Source organism: Lynx rufus, unplaced genomic scaffold (genome assembly GCF_022079265.1).
Source record: "Lynx rufus isolate CCGP_SWC_20201006 ecotype Redwood Valley unplaced genomic scaffold, mLynRuf1.p SCAF_5, whole genome shotgun sequence".
NCBI lineage: Eukaryota > Metazoa > Chordata > Mammalia > Carnivora > Felidae > Lynx > Lynx rufus.
The window spans coordinates 96324948-96342805 of NW_025814867.1; the positions used below are offsets into that span (position 1 = coordinate 96324948).

Consider the following 17858-nt stretch of genomic DNA (forward strand, 5'->3'; position numbering starts at 1 on the left):
CAGTTCACTTCATGATTTCATCTCCATTCTGGCTGTTGGGTAGCATAATCATGTATGAACAATTAGGACCTCTAGGTGTGTCCATACAAGTACTTCTGAGGGAATAGTTCCAGGGGAGCAGATTTAAGTGGTAATAACATTTTCAGTAATAAAACCTTACAGGCAGACACCTATGGACTATAGGGAAAAAGCTGCTATGGGCCTGTGGGGGAACCACTGCAAGAAGGAAGGTGATAAATTGAGAAAGTCATTATAAAACATTTGATGCTCACATTTCAGAAGTATAGATTAGAACATAGAAGAGACCACTTGAGAAAACCCTGGAAGGGCGAACAATCTTGGAGGATACAGAGTAAAGAGAGGAGTGAGGATGTGGACAGGGAATTGGCACAGAATCCCTCAGATGGACCAAAGGACAATGGTTGTACACTTGTCTGACCCCATTTTATTTTCATGTGACATGAATTTTGCTCTAAGTGTTTGTGTGGTCTAACCAGTTAAGGAGATTGTTTTCAAAACAGAAGCTAGGAATAGAAGAAAGCAAAGGAAGTTTTTGCCAAGATAAGAAAGACCAATTTGGTAATCCTACAAAGATTGTACATACTAGTATTTTCAAAGGCGAATTCTAGCAGGTGACAGAAAAAGGTTCAAGAAGCTTCCCCTAACACTAATTCTTCTGCTTTGCAGTGTCCTTCAGTTTTCTAAGAGTCCACTGGAATAACATGACACTGGAAGTTTTTGTGTGAAACTCCATTTATAGTCTCCACTTGGTAATGAAATATTTAAGGTAGCCTCTATTGGTGGGGGCTAAGAGTGAAGGGTCTTATTTAAGAAAAATCTTTTCTTTCTCTTCACTATAACAGTCTATGAAGAGTGGTAATAATCCTAGTGTTTCAAGTTATGATTTTGGTGGTGTATGGAGATTTAGTAACAGAAGCAGAAGAAATTTTCTCAATGTGATAAAAATTGTGTCCTGATAATGAAAACTCAGGAACGATCAGAAAGTGAGATTCACCTGAGGTCCACTGAGACACTGTTCTGGAAAGAGATCACTTAAAGAATCCATGAGTCCTCTTCCCTTTGGCAGCAGTCTCAGTGAGAAGTTTCCTGCCAGAGAAAACAGAGAACTGGCGATCTGAGCAGATCCTACTTGAGAGCTGACTTTAAACACACCGGTAACTCTTTTACTCAGTACAGATCTGTAATAAGTGTCTTTCTCTTCCCATTCAGTTCCTTCAGAGAATTTACAGCTCCAAATTAGACATATGTCTGCTATTTATTACCATTTAAAAGGGCAAAATGTTAATGTTCCACTGTTGAAAATTCCTAGTAATTAATAATTAACTAAATAAGCAGAGTTTTTTTTTCTCTCTACCTACCTCATCTTTGGTTGTCTCCTTGTATTTATATAATAATATAGAGTAATTAAATGATGGCAGGAAAAGTGCTTCAGACCTGACATCAGCTTAACAATGGATGTATTGCTCATCCTCCCAGTCTTAAGTAGTGCCCTTTCTAAAGGAACAAATGGAGGGGGCTGATTCTACTTGTTGTCTTTATTTTTCCAGAGTTTCCAGTTTCCCATAGGTTTAAATTGGAGCAGAGAATTTTAACTTTTATCTTTAAAAGAGAGGAATGATGAGTGAAAATTACAGACCCCAGCATGCAAAGCAGCTTCCTAGTGCTGATAAAACAAAACAAAACAAAGCAAAACAACTACTTAATGAGTTGTTTCATCTCCCTGAGATATTCCTTATCAGTAAAGAGGAAGATGACCAAGGTCACTGTAAAGTGCCTTTACACCAAATTTGGCCTGAAAAACTATGCTTTGTCCACACCTGTTTTACATTGTGCCTGAAGGAACTAGAGGGAAAATGCTTAAACAAACAGCTGGTTGTTAAGCTTTTACTGTGTCTCATAATAATGTCAATGATAACTTAAAGCTTTGTACTTAAAAGCATCTCTCATCCAAGAAACCTGAAGAGCTTTACACATGATAACTCAGTAGCGCTCCCAACACATCTCTGAGGGAAGTAGGAGGCAGATATGATCTCTGGTGTGCATATAGAGAAACCAATGTATAAGAATGGTAAAACACTTCCCCCTCCCCCCATTTCTGCAATGGAAAGGACTCAGCAGCAGTCCTGGGAATAGAATGTATGTCTTCTGACTATGGTCTTTCTGGGTAGGCCTTGCAGCACATACTTAAGGAGGAACACTCTCCAGAAAAAGACTCTATTTACAACCATACCAAAGAATAATTCATGCTTTTATAGACATTACTTAAGTGAGAATCAGTAAGCAAATTTATTTTCCAATCGCCCGTTGTGATTGCCTTTATACAGTTATGCTCCTGGTGTGATGCAAAGACCATTGACTTTGGAGTCAGATTGACTCAACCACTTTACTAGCTGTTAGATGTGCAGTCTCTCTAACCTCTCTGAGACCGTAAACTTGGTAAAATGATATTTATCATGCATCACAGCTGTGAGGATTACACAACTATTTTTGCTACACCTATCTTTGCAATGCCCATAGTCAAGATAGGATGTTTCTCACTATGTTAAACATTAATGTAAACTCTGCATTAGTCATTCAGGTGTCATTAAATTCATAGGCAGAAGAAACTCAATACCCACTGTTTTTTCTCAGCATAAAATGCCAAAAATAGAAAGATGTTAAATATCCCTCCCCATTCAGATTTCATTTTGGAAGTTACACATTGTAGATTTGTCTATGCTAAGTAAATCCTCTAGTTTAGTGAATTTCTCCAAAGGAAGAAAACATTCTTTCTGTTTTTCTATAACATTCACATAGTATTCATAAATGCCTCATCCATCCATTTATCAATTTACATTATCTTTTACCATTTCATAAGTGTAACTTTTTATATAAATCACATTTTCCAATTATAAACTATATACTTAGTATATAAAAGTTAAATGACACAGATATGTGTAAAAAGGAAAACATGAATATTATTTGGTGTGTTTTTATTTAAGATTTCTCCCAAGAATATATTTCTCAGAGTACATGTTTTGTCTCTAATTAGTGTATGAGAAGTATTATAACAAGAAGTTTGTGTAATGGTTACCTCAAAGGCTACTCTTCACTGAATTTCCATCAGGCTCCAATATTTATCTTCTTATCTTCCATGGTTCATATATATAATAGTTTGTTTTAATATTTTTTAATTAAACTTGTTTACAGTTTAATTGTTCTCCTAGACGTTTATGGTTTAGGAGACTGTCAGTGGAATGAGTTTCCCTGTTGAATGATTGGTGGATCTGGAGTTCATACCATTGGTGTCCACCTGGGAACCAGGGCTTAATAGTCACTATCTTCTGGATTGCTCTTGTTGTGCTCAATTTATAGATGCTACCATGTAAATTCATCAAATTATATGACAGGGCAAATCAAGCATGCAAATCATGTACCATAGTGGTAAGAGTACTGCATGAACAATAAATAACAGTATCCTAAGATGGAACAAGCCCAAGCTTGCCTTCATAAGTGACCATTTGCTTTTGTGCAAATCCTTGGCCTATACTTACACCTTTCTCATAATGTAAGCATTCAGACAAAAACTTGAATATAGAGAATATAATCTTGTTGTATCCTTCCTGGGAAAATGAAACAAAACAAAATAAAACAAAAACAACTAAGTGGCATGGAGATCCCTCAAAGGCTTGCTACCATTGAGAATCAGCATTATTTAAGATTTACAATAATCAATATTAAGATTCAACTAAGGGTCATCAGTTGTTGTAGACTAGGGCATTTTAAATTTGGCTTTAATTTTAATTACCTTCACATTTTTGCATCAAATAGCAAAGCTGTTTCTGCTTTGTTGAGAATGGTCTCCCTCTATCTGCTTCACATAGGTGTTTGATGGATGCATGGTTGGAAAGACACATACATACATAATGTATTGGTATAGACAAGTTGGATGGAAGATTAATAGAGAGAGGGATACATGAATGGATGATGAACTGATGGGAATGTACTGTGAGTTCCCTTTACAGGCAGATATGCCTGGCTATTTTTTTTATCAGTCTTTTTAAAGAACTTGAAATTTAAATAAAATCTCAATTAGTTAAGGCAGAAAGTTAATTCTTTTCAAAATCTTACAGCAGATGCTGTGAGAATCAAAGACAGGTGGCTTAAGAATTGCTAAAAAGAGCCATCACTTGTCTTTTTCTTTCTGTATATCCTTTCCCCTCCACAATTTCTTATAACTGTTTTTCACATTTTTACCTTTCTAATCTTCATCTTGCTTTTCTTTATATGTATATATTCTACTTCACTGTTTACTAATCTTTACTGTCAATCTCAGTGGTTTTCTTTTTTTGTCTTCCTAATGTATGTCCAAATATGACCACTTATTTTAGTTTTTGCCTTTTATTATAAGGGTGCAGAGTAGAAGGAAACAGGAGGAGGTATACCATTAGAAAAGAAAAATGAAGACTTTTTAAATTTGCCATTTTTGCTCTTGTGGTAGTAAACATTTTCTACCCAACCCCTAATCAAAGAATGGGAAGAAGATGCAAAGAAATGGGAAGTTAAAGATGTGCAAATATCAATAAAAATAGGAAAGGGAAGAAGTGAATTTATGCCAGTACTATAATAGAGGGGGTTTAGTGAGGCATGATCAAGAAGGACATAGCCAAAAAAGTATTCATAATGATACCATTCCTCCTGAAAGAAAGTCATGCCTTCAAGAATTTAAACCTAATAACCCTTTGATGCCACTTACTGATTATAAGCTATACTTTATATTATTGACTTTAACTTATGTGTATAGTGTGACAAGGCATAGAAAAATTTGGCTGTTTGGATATATCTCTCTGTATGTTAATTTATTCATCATTGGAATTCATGGCCTGTATTACTTCATTCATGTTGTATATTCCCAGAATCCCCTAAACCTTAAGTAAATCATTATTCCAAGAAGGAAGGAATTTTGGATACTATGTCCTTTGTTGACTTTGTTTTTTTCTTTCTTTCTTTTTTTTTTTTTGCAGATGTATACTTATGGGTCTTAGCCAGAACTAAAAGAAAGTACAGTAAAACCTTGCTTTGCAGGCATAACTCATTCCAGAAACATGCTACTTCTAATCCAAAGCACTCATAGATGAAAGTGAATTTTAAGAAGCATTGGCTCAGTTGTGATCATGTGATGTTCAGCATCATATACTACTCAAATTGCAACACGTCACTAGTTTATCAAGTAAAAATTTAGTAGAAATGTTTGCTCGTATTGCAGAACACTCGCAGAACAAGTTACTCTTAAGCCAACATTTTACTGTATAAAAAGAGATATTTAACTGCCATGAGAAAATCCTATTTGGGTTTGCCACAAAGTGAATGTAGGGAAAACCCAGAAGTCTCATAAAGCTTTTGCCAGATAATTTTCTGGGCAAGAACACTAATAAGAAATTTTAATTTTTTTTCTAGTTTATACAACTTTATATAGTTTTTTTTTCTGTTCTTCTTACTATGATTTACATACATCCTTCTTGACAGATCAGAAGGGTGGATTCTACTTCTCAGTTACTTATTAAGTACATTTTTAACATCTGTGGGTTCAGTATCTTCACCTGAGGGGGGTGAAAATGATTAATCTATACCACCTCTTATGAGCCTTATAGACCTAAATATTTGAGACTTATTAAAAATTCTCCTTTTTCTCATTTTATTATTAGCATTCTTGTTCATCATAAAAGTGCTCATTTTAAGGGGGCTTTGCATGTTATTTACTTGTTCATTTAACGTTAAGATGTAACACCTCCTCTCTAATTATTTATCATATTGGAAACATTTCATATTACTGATGTAGTTATTACCATCAGTGTGTCAGTCAGATAAAACATCTCAAAGAGTGGCATTTTTGCAATCCAGATAGAGAAGTCCCCACCACTGTCTGTCTCCTAGACAGTGCCCACCTATCATCTGCCCATATCAGGAAGATAAGTAAATGGTTCATCTTCCCCATACAAATAATTTAGTAGCTTGTCTGTCTAGAAGGTAATAGCATAGCATCCGCAATTCCTGCAACTTTGATAGTGTAATATAATAGGATATAAGACACCCCCAAACTGCAACACAGACAGCCCTGTTGTTAAGAGTGGGAAATTACTCTGGGCGCCCACTCATAAAAATACTGTGGTCAGCACCACTCATCTATGCTTGTTCATTGAGCCTTTTTGAGCTGCCTACCTCTAAGAAGTAAATCCATTCCTTTTTTTTTTCTACCTATGTCGTTGACATAGTCGACATTTATTTGAATATAAAACTCCTGCTTCTGAATTAAATGATCTGGATCTGTGTTTAATTGCTATTTCCCATTGATTCATCTCTTGTTAATAAGCCTTTTTTTTTTTTTGTACGATGTTCTATCTAAAATCATGAGTTGCATTATTATACCCGCCTCGGATACAAGAGAATGAGACATTTTAAAGGGAGAGAAATAGATGTGGCATATATTTGAAAACTGTATACAAGAGAAGAAGAAAAATAATTCTAGGTAAAAGTATGATATATATTTCTCCTTTAATTTTAAGCATGGCTTTTGATATTTAATCTAAAAAAGATAATTTTGTTTCATGCTTGGAATCATGTGATCTGAGGTCGGTTGATGAGAAGAAAAAAAGTTTATTTTACTCAATGAAATTAGAGTATTTCTATTGTGATCTATAAAGATACAGTTTGCTTGTCATCAGTTTCTTATCATTATTGTTTTCTTTGTAAAAATAATGAAAGTATGTCTTCCTTCACGTATACAACTTATGTGTTTTTACCCACCTATTATCCATCCATCCATGCATTCATCCATCAATGAATGTTACATGTTTTCCATGCATACATTGTGTAAGGAACAGTGCAAGGAACCAGGAACTGTCCTCAAGCTATTTACAATGACTATCTATTCAGGCCAATTAATCCTAGTAATAATTGGGCATATATTTACTTTATTAGAATCTTCAGTAGGGCAGGCAGAAATTAATATTGTCTGAAAAATTAAAAATAGAATTTCAGCTTTCACTATTACATCATAAGTACCAGATACTTAAATTTGATTTTGTAGGAACTGAATCTAAAACTTATAATCAGGGGCGCCTGGGTGGCTCAGTCAGTTAAGCATCCGACTTCGGCTCAGGTCATGATCTCTCGGTCCATGAGTTTGAGCCCCGCGTCAGGCTCTGTGCTGACAGCTCAGAGCCTGGAGCCCATTTCAGATTCTGTTTCTCCCTCTCTCTCTGCCCCTCCCCCTCTCATGCTCTGTCTCTCTCTGTCTCAAAAATAAATAAACGTTAAAAAAAATTAAAAAAATAAAACTTAAATCAATGTAATCATGGAACTCATAGAATATTAATATTCATTCTTGCTTTTAAAAATCTACAGTAAAATTTCAAAGAGTGAACTCTTTTACCATTTGTTTATTGAACTGTGAATTAAAATTAAGTGAAAAATATTTTTCTCATAAATCTCTTATTTTTAACATGTAAATGATTCTAAGCCAAACTTAAATTTTGACAGTTTTTGTGTTGTTAACTAATCGTGTATGAGAGACATTTATGTCAATCTTGAGAAAATATGTAAAATAATAAGAGTATATATATTCAATCCATAAATTTTTGAGAACACATAGACTCATTTCAATTAGACTTTTAGCTAAATTTCATTAATGTAGACTTGGTTAATGCATGTCCTCCAGGTTGTAAATTGAGATGATTTGTATCAAAGAATTTTTTTAACACTTATATATATGGATTAATACTTCCCAGATTAATTTAGAATTAATGGTAGATATTTATTCAATAAACATGTATTGTAAAAGGAAATTCTATGGTGCATATTTAGGTGACTCAGTGTATTTATAGTGATTTTTATGGAAGTAGAAATCCATTATTCATACTCCAACTCCTCAGCATCTTTTTTACGAATCCTCCATCTCAACCCCACTGCCCTCTGCCTCTTAAGTTGCTGTCCTGACTCTGTTTTACATATATACTCCCTTTTAAACAAGAATTTGCTCCACATGTTTAACCCACTTGGCTTCCCCTGTTGTTACTATTCATGCAAGGAGAGTTCTCCAGTCCTTAGTTCTATCTTTTTTGACAGCAGTTGTTAAGATGGAAATGGTGTCTGTCATCATGGAGATTACATTCTACTAGATGTCTTATGTTTCTAAAACTTTCTTAAAATGCTGTTCCTTAGATGAAATATCTTTCATCTTTCAAATGAGCAAAATTACCTCTAACTGACTGGTTGTTCTTGTTCTAGTTTTGTAGTAATTCACATATGCATATAGTTAATGCCTTTAGAAGTATGGATATTTGGGGACATTAAAATTTTATAATGAACATTCACCCATTGGTACACATGTATAGAGAATATTGGGTTCCTGTCCATTTTTGTCATTGCAAAGGAAACTCATTAGAGGTAGACCATTAAGTGCTGCATTATATTTTTTTATCTGTTAATTTTAGAAGCATTTATTAAATTTTCATTGGATAAAGGATATAGGAAGTTAATGAAGCTTTCTTTAAAGGAGATATACATTTCTTTTACATTACAAAGAATAAAATAATAATTTAGAGTAATATAGGAGAGATGTTATATATATGGCTATATATGTAGAGCCACATATATGTATAGTCATATATATGTAAAGCATGTGTATGTCTATATATGTATAAGCATATATATAAAGTATGTGTATGTATACACACATACATATATATAGACAAAGTATGCATATGTATGTGTATATATATATGTATATAGACATATATGTGTATAGCCATATATACAGAAAGAGAAATGGAAGGAAAGACAATTACCTGAGTTATATGCTTACTTGTAAATATTTTGGACCGTTGGACAAGTAATTTAACCTGTGTGGGCTCAGTCTCTTATCTGTAAAATAAAGGGACTTGAGGTAGATCACCTACAATGCCTCATTTATTCAGAGATTTGCATGTAAGAAAACCCAACTCTTACTAGCTTTAGAAAAAGTAATTGTCCCTACAGATATGAATGAAAATTGCTTCAGGATGCAGTGGAATCTAAGTTTCTACCTTTTGTACACTCTTGTTTTTTTCTTTATCCACCTCCTATTTCCATGTTTTCTCATTTCTGGCTTCTTTCTTCTGTGTTGCTTATTGACTTTTCCATATATTAGAGGACTGCAGGGTTGCTGGGAGCACTAGGCTTACACCTATAATTACAGACTTATAACCATAACGGAAAAGAAACTTTCCATGCCAACACCATGTAGGAAATCTCTGGGAAGGTTATCATTAGTCTTTGTGTATTGTCGAGGAGACTGTAAGCCTTATTTCTCAGCATACCTATTAATAACATTCTTTTATGCTGAAAAATCTAGTTTGGGCAATAAATTATTTAATCATCCTACCTTGGAGAAGACTAATTAACTTGGTTTAGGTTTTATGCCTTCTCTGGAGTAATCACTGTGATCAGAGGAATGAGATACAGTGATTGTCCTTATCTGGATCATAAGCTAACAGTTGAGACAAGAGACTTGGGGCAATGAGATTGTCAGCTTCCAGTGAAAATATGAGTGGATGATAAGGGAGCAGTCCTAGTAGATAAGAGTGGTTTCAACCAGATGAAAAGTATAAAGATGTACTTACTGCATAGGTGAAGCACACATATGTCTATTGTATCATGACCAACTACAACATATACGCAAAGATTGCTGAATAGAGGTATAATTAGCATTAGATGGAGTTTTATAGCATCTAGGATTACACATAGCAGATTTAATGTTTTGAAATTGGAGGTAATCGTAGTGTATATTGTAAATAAATCAGCTAAATTGTACATATATATGTCTAATTATGTATATATATTCACATATATATTCAGCTTTAATTTCACTTAATGTCCATAAATAGTATTTTAGTTATTAGAAAACTAATTTAGTAACATGATTAAGTTGATTTTTGTATAAACGACCAAAATGAGTTTTTTGTTTAAACCAAGATGTTGGAATGTGTGTGTGTGTGTGTGTGTGTGCGCGCGCGCGTGTGTGTGTTTCAATTTCTTTTCTTCTAATCATTCAGATATTGAAACAAGCTGATTTTACATTTAAGTTGTGCAAGTAACGTGTACACATTCTGCTTTTCCTAGCCAGGCCTAACCTCAGTCAGCAGTTTTATAGGATGACCATTTTCAGGGAGAGTCAAGATCTTTTTTAAATGAAAAGTGAAATGAAAAATGAACTTCTGTTATTCCTAATAGAATTACAAACAGTACCTTACAAATAGTACCTTAATGAGTTGATGTGTCTATTTGTTCCTTAGACATATTAGCCTAAATTTGTTTTTTAGTTCTAACATGTGAAATCACAAATAAAATACATAATTATCACTTTAAAATAGAATCATATCAGCTGTTTTTACAGTATTTTTAGGCTATGAGTCACCAAATGTTTTCTTCAATGAGAGAGTGAAGTGTATTATTGAAAAATGACAGTGGTTGAATTTTCTACTTTGGCTTTCTATATTGGGCAATGAAAGCATGAAGTAAGATTCTTCATGGAGTGGCAAGTAGTTTAGTTCTTTTCATAAAAAAAAAATTAACTACCTACTGTACATGAGATATCGTTCTAGACAGTGAGGATGCAAAAATAATGAGACCAAGCCTCTGATCTCAGGATTACAATCTACAGAGTGAACAGACTTGTGCAACTTAATAAATGTATGTAACAAATGTGCATATATCTCTATATGTATATATAAGGTATTATTTAGCAGAACATATGTAGCCTTTACCCGGTCTTTTTTTCACGAATAGTGAAGTAATTATTAGTATGAACTGCTATGCTCTAAGCTATTCAGAGGAAGAAAAACTTCATTTTGCATAAAAGAAGAAGGGCATGTTAGGTATGTTTGCAAGAGATGACTACACATGAATCTTGAAGGATTCTAAGGGATGATCAAGTCATCAAGGGAGGGTGTAGAGTGACATAAAGAAATCACTTTTGATGTAGAGTACAATGCAAAAAGCCTTTACCTAACCAATCTTTCCTGGATGTTATATGGAAGTTCTGAGATATTACATATATGGCAAAAAAACAGAGGGATATTAAGTAACCAATAATTTATGAGAAGCCTTTACCTTGTTTATGTCTCAGGTATCCTGGAAGCCAGGGTTGGCGCAGAAAAAATAAAGCTAAAGCAGAACTGTATCACTGACATCAGTGGGCCTTCTTTTAGGGCATCTGTACGTAAGTGATTCCTTTCTAAAGGTGAGGGTGAAGAGATAGAATTTGCTTATAGGTCCATCCCATGGCACTTAGTGTGTATACACAGGGGGCAAAACAGAAGGATCAAACCATTACAGAGACCTGAAGAAAAGTGAATCAAATTACTAAATGAATCAAAGTGGAGTATGAAAAATATGCACTCTGGAAAAAGAAAAGTGTTATTTACAAGGAACAAGATCAGAAGTGGCTTGAAATGGTACTGATGTTGGCAAGTGAGGTGTGGAAGAGCACCCAACTTTTGGGAAGCTTAGTGACAATGCCACCGCATTTCTTATCATTTCTTGGTAATTTTTTTTTCCCCTCTGTAATAACAAAGTCTCTGATTTTTCACCAGTACTCAATTGGAGTTTTGTAGATTGCCCATTTCTAGTGCTACTCCTCTGTCTGATCCTAACCAATTTGCTTCATTATGTTTCTTCCCTTTTTTAGTGTTTTCTTCAGGGAGTCCCTGCCAATTTCACTCCTTCAACATTTCTCTATTTTATCTCCTTATTTTTCTCCTTTATCATCACTACTCATAGTCACGCCTATATTATTTCTTGCTTGTATCATTGAAGGAACCTCCCACTTGCTTCAGTGCTCAGTGTTGCATGTCCAATCTATTCTGTAGATTGTAGGCAGAGTTTACTAAATATGATTCTACGTTAATTAAGTCATTGCCTTTCTTATAATACTTCAGTTGCTGTTCATTATTTTTAGAATAAAATTAAAAATTTCTTCCAAAAGCAAACAAATTCTTTGTAATCTTGCCCTTACTTATCAACTTCCCTAGTTTCATTTAAAAGTATTCCTGCCTACCATCTCCGACCTCTGCCTTCCTTTGGCTTTTCAGTCCATTTTAAATTGAACTACACTGACCTTATGTGTCTTCCAATGTGCCATTTTCTCTTTCACAGTTCTTTTTCTAATACTTCTTCTAACTCCAACTCTTCCTTTAGTCTTTATCTCAATTTTCACTCCTTCTGGGAGGCCTCCCCAACCCACCTGGGTCTTGGTTAGGTATTTAAAACATGAAGAGTCCTTTTATGCTGAGGTATTATTCATGATGCTTACCTTCTAAATCACCTTGTCTGTGATTCTAGTAATTATCAAATATTCTTCACCCTCTTTGAATACTCATTTCTAAAGTTTCTCCAAACACAGGCATATTTGAGTAATTTTTCCATGTTGTCCAAGGATTACATGGCACAAGAGCCATCTATTTCTTTATTCATTAAAATAATAAAAAATTCTGGGGTGCTTGGGTGGCTCAGTCAGTAAGCATCCAACTCTTGGTTTCAGCTCAGGTCCTCATTTTGCGATTCATGAGATTGAGCCCTGCATTGGGCTCTATGCTGGCAGAGTGGAGCCTGGTTGGTAGTTTCTTTCTCCCTCTCTCTCTCTGCCCCTTCTTTACTCATTCTCTGTGTCTCTTTCTCTCTCCAAATAAATAAATAAACATCAAAAAGTTAAAATAATAAACAAATATTATTAAAACTCTCTGTCTCTCATGGAGCGTTTGAGATAATGAGTCAAATTAATCAGAAAGACAACATTTTTGATCACACTTGGTTGTCTCATACTATCTTCTGTCTCCTAATTCTACCCCCCTCGTCAATGAGCACTCACTCTCAACAGTAAGTTATTTGTGTTTTTTTTAACTATCTTTTTGATCAGTGACTATCTATTGAGCAAATACTGTGAACTAGTGTTAGTATATTGAGGATATAATTGTAATCTCAAGATTAAAATGCAGTATTATAAAGGCTAATTATGTCTTTATTTTATGTTTTAAATTTATGGTTCATAGTTCTTTACTCGTTTTTCTACATTGAGTATAAACTTTGGGATGATAAATACTATTTTATTTACCAATTCTGTATCATAAGTCTGCTTCTGGATATAGAATACTATGTACAAGAGATATTTAGCTCTATTTTAGCTCTATTCACAGAGAAGACAGCATGAGAAGAAATTATAAAACAATATACAAATTCCTCAGGTCAAAGGCAGGCATCATAACAAATTTACTCTCCAAGTCAAGGAGAGTATTATGCCTTTCCTGGGGTTATGAAGGTAACCAGTGTCTGAGTTTGGCCTGAAGCCTACTATTTCTAACCATGGTGGAAACATACAACTGTCCATGATAAAGGAGAAATGTGTGCTTTCTTTGACTAGTCCCTTTCTGTGAGATATTGTTCAGAGCAATTCCAATTTATTTTATACTGTGAGAACTCAGGCATTTGGCAGGACTATATTGCCTGACTGTTTATTCATTCATTTATGTATCATCAAAATAATTATTGAGCATATGCTTCTTGCCTTGTGATAGTCTAGCACTGGGCAATAGAGATGTGAACAAAGTATACAAAATTCCCTGCCCACAAGAAGTTAATATATTCTAGTGGCGGGAAACATATAATAATAGAAATAAATAAGTAAACATTTAGGAATAGGCAGGCGGGAGGCTGGTATGGAGGAATGGAGTGAATGGTGGAAAGGGAAAGAGGTGAGGTCAAAGAAATAATGGAATGTTTGTACGGTTTTATAGATCACTGTTAAGATGTTAACACTATCCAGATTAAACTTTAACATTAACTCTAAAATGTGAGGCCACTGAAGGGTTTTAGGGAGGTAAGTGACATCGTCTGACTTGTTTTCAAAGGACCTCTTGGCTCCTACGTTGAAAATGGATTGCAGGGTGCAGGATGGAAGCAGAGAGACTCACTATCAAATTTAATAGTATTGTCGGAGAGAGATAATGATGGCTTGGCAAAAGTGTTATCAATGGAAGTAGAAGAAGTGATCTTATTTTGGATTTGTTCTGAGAGAAGTGAGATAATTTCATAATAAATGACACATGGAGTATAACAGAAAGATGAATCCAAGGTATTTTGACATGAACAACTGGAAAGATGGTACTTCCAAAAAATGAGATAGTGAAAACAATGTGAGGTGCAGATTATAGAGGGAAAAGGTTGACAAGTTTGTTTTGTATGTAGTAAGTTTGATTGCCTATTAGACTTCCGAAGGGTGATATTGAATAGACAGATGGATAAAGAAGCCTAGAGTCCAAGGGAAATATCCAGGATGGAGATATGTTGGATGTAGTGATAAATCCTATAGGAAATAAATGGTAACTCTAAAATACCATCTGTGATTTTTCGAAATGTATAATCTGACTGGACATGATAGACACATAAAACTAATAAGAAATGCAAAGTGGTAGATGTAGTATATTTACAAAGTATTTGAGTACCAAAATGGATGATGAAAAACATAGGTGCAGTGACACCTCAGAGAAGGGAGATGTACTTTCAGGAAAGGGTGAAAAGAGAAGACACGATTTGAAATAGCCTAGAAGTACATGTTGAATTTCAGTACTTGCAAAGGGGAGAGGTATCTCAGGCCTAGGCTTTAGGGAATGAGAATACAAAACTCTTGAAACACAGATGAGATCTTCCATCTGTCTAGGAAAGTTTGTATGGTAGTCCCCAAAAAGATTATAAATGGTAGAATTGCTTAAGAAATGATGTGAATACGGGGTACCTGGGTGGCTCAGTCAGTTGAGCTTATGACTTCGGCTCAGGTCAGGATCTTGCAGTTTGTGAGTTTGAGCCCCACCTCGGGCTCTGTGCTGATAGCCCAGAGCCTGGAGCCTGTTTCAGATTCTTTGTCTTCCTCTCTCTTCCCCTTCCCCTCTCATGCTCTGTCTCTCAAAAATGAATAAACGTTAAAAAAAATTTTTTTTAAAGAAATGATGTGAAATTTATCTGGTAAAAAAGTATCCTTAACGATTTTTGAGTTAGTCAATAACATATGTGATGCATTGTTTCCTATAAAGGAATCTGATGGCCACGTTGAATTTTATTCAGTTTTGCAAATCCAGTTTCATCACTTCCTCCAAAATATTGTCCAGCAGAGCCCTGAAGTCTAATTAATTAATACAGGAAAAAAATGCCTAATTCCATAGCTTTGAAATACTTCTACTATTTTAAAATATAAAATACATTTATAAAAATACTGTTTACATAAAATTATTGTCATGTTTTCAAGTTCATACTTGTGACGCTTAGGAAACAGTCATGTTAATGTTGTAAATTTGGATGCCTGGAGCAATATATATCCTTTTGCTCTAGGCACACTGTCTTTGTCAATTTTTCAGTGACCATTAAAAACCATCCCGTAGAAGAGGAAAGCAACAATGGGAATTAAAGATGTTGAAATACTTTAAATCTCAAAATGTGTTTGCCTTCCATGAAGTGGCTGTACTTGCTCTATTTCTAGTCACACCTTAGTTTTCCAAGCAGACTGTATAATCTAAGTCTTTCTCTGGAGATAATACAGGGAGCAAGCCCCTTCAAAGAAAGGATTTGTGCTTGCTGGCAGCTCCTGGAGCTCTGTTCTGTCTGGTAGTTAAGATCTCCAGAGTGGCTTATGGGCTTTGTGTAATTTCTATCTGCACCCAGACAGCCGGACTTCATTTCATTTTATTTGCATTTAATAATAAGCTGCCTTTCCTTAGCTGTTAAATTGTGAATTATCAAACACTATCAAATCCTCCTTCCCATATTGTGAATACACTTACTTTGAAACAGACCCATTGGTAGCATGCTGGTTCCAGGGGATAGCTGGGCTTCGTGCCATGTATTTCAGGGTGGGAACTTCTCTGATATATTTCTTTTGGGGCTAAAAAATGCCATTTCTGATCTAATGTGAACACAGGGAACAGCAGAGTGAGCTCTGTGGTGGATTCATCTTTAATTATTAAAACAGGAGAGATCATTCATACCTCTTTGAAGTGCTACTTTATTTTCAGGAAAGGAAATGAATGTACTACACTACATGTGAAGCAGGGTAGATAGTGATAGTAAAAAGGAAAAAAAAAAAGGAACAGAATAACAGAAGGAATAGAAAATAGAGGGGAATAGTGATTACAAAGAGGAAAGGAACTGTAGAAATGAGAACATTGGACAGAGTTGGCCTGCCTGGTAGGAAGCTGGAGCAGAGCTCTCAATAATATTTGGAAATAAGTGGATTTGAGATCTCTTCACAGATTCTTTGTCAGTTAATATAAATACAACTGTATGTTGGCATCCACTGGGCTTATAAGAGCTAATGATGAAGGAAGGGATGAGGAGAAAGGGGGAAAGATTTTGCGTATTAAAACTTTCTGAGGAATTATGTCCTGTTGTGATAGATTTCAGAGGAAAACCACATATTAGGAAAACCACATATCAAAAAAAAAAAAAAAACTGGGGAAGCTAGAACAGAGTGAGTAATTGTGAGGAGGAAAGAGTCACAACCACAATAAAAAGTCACTCAACATCAAGCATCAGATATCTCAGTGTGTGGTTTTTCTTTCTGTCTAAAATTGTCCAGTCCTGGTAATTAGAAATTGAGCATAATGAAGGGGCTGGTCTGAGTCATGCTTTAATGAGTCAAGATTGCAGCAGGCCAGCATCCATTACATGGAAACACTTGTGTGTGTAGCAGGGGGTTGGGGGAGCAAGGTGTCATTTTTCAGGGGAGAAAATTACTAAAGCTCAAGGTGCATTAACAGAATTTGTCATGGGCCTAGGCTAGGCATAGCAGAGGGAGCATGGGGTTTTAGGTGCATTAATGGAGTCTATGATTGTTATTCTCAATGTTGTTATAATCATGGATGATGTATACATTTATCAAAAATTAATTATAATTTAGTTGCTTATCATGCTTGATGAACTTGAGCCTTTTCTGGCTTACAGTGAAATAACCATAAGTTATACAGTGGGTTGGGACTACAAAGATGTTTCTGATGTACACAGAATGTCGATATTTGCCACTGTAATAAAGTTCCCTCTTATTTGATTGTCCTGTAACCTGATGTATGTGGAAATGAAATGAATTTTCTCTAATAAAGAGAGAAGTGTAGAAAGGTTAAAAAATATTTGCATAATGGGTGCCTTAGATACATATACCTGGAGTCAAAAGACCAGAGTCACTAATACTCCAGCCATAATATCAGTTCCAACCTAGGGGATGCCCATGAAATGGTGCCCCAATGCAAATGAAATAACTAAAGCCTTGCTTTCTTACTGTTTCAGATAAATGTATAAATATACAATTTCATCTAATCTTAATGCCTACAACATTGCAATACACTAAGAACTAATTAGAGACATTTCTAATTTCATCATGGCTTTCTATTCAGTCTATCTATGAAACATTTTCTCTAAGATTCACTTTACTAGATTACAGCTATAAGTTAAAAAGATATCTTAGATTGGACTTCAAAAAAAAATGGACCCTGAAATGAGGAGTTGTGTCAAACTGATTTATTGATTTTTCCATTCCAAGGAAAAATCAGTTGATGGTAGGGCAATGGGTATTGGAGGAGAAAAGTCACAATTGAGAGTAAAATATCAGGCAGACTACCACAGAAAGTAAGGCATACTTCAAAGTTGTCCTAACTGAAACAAGAAGGCCCAATTATCCCAACACCTTGAATCATTGGTTAGGGGCTTAATTGGAAGAACACGAATTTGGGAGCACTTTTAGTGCTCCATATGTTAAGCAAAACAAACTCTAGGAGTCTGAGGCA

General features: G+C 34.9%; 1 protein-coding gene across 2 annotated transcripts in view; it reads left to right on the forward strand.

Annotated features, from left to right (window-relative positions):
* LSAMP (limbic system associated membrane protein) overlaps positions 1 to 17858 on the forward strand; it is a 646514-nt gene that overhangs the window by 43872 nt on the left and 584784 nt on the right. The window lies entirely within an intron of this gene.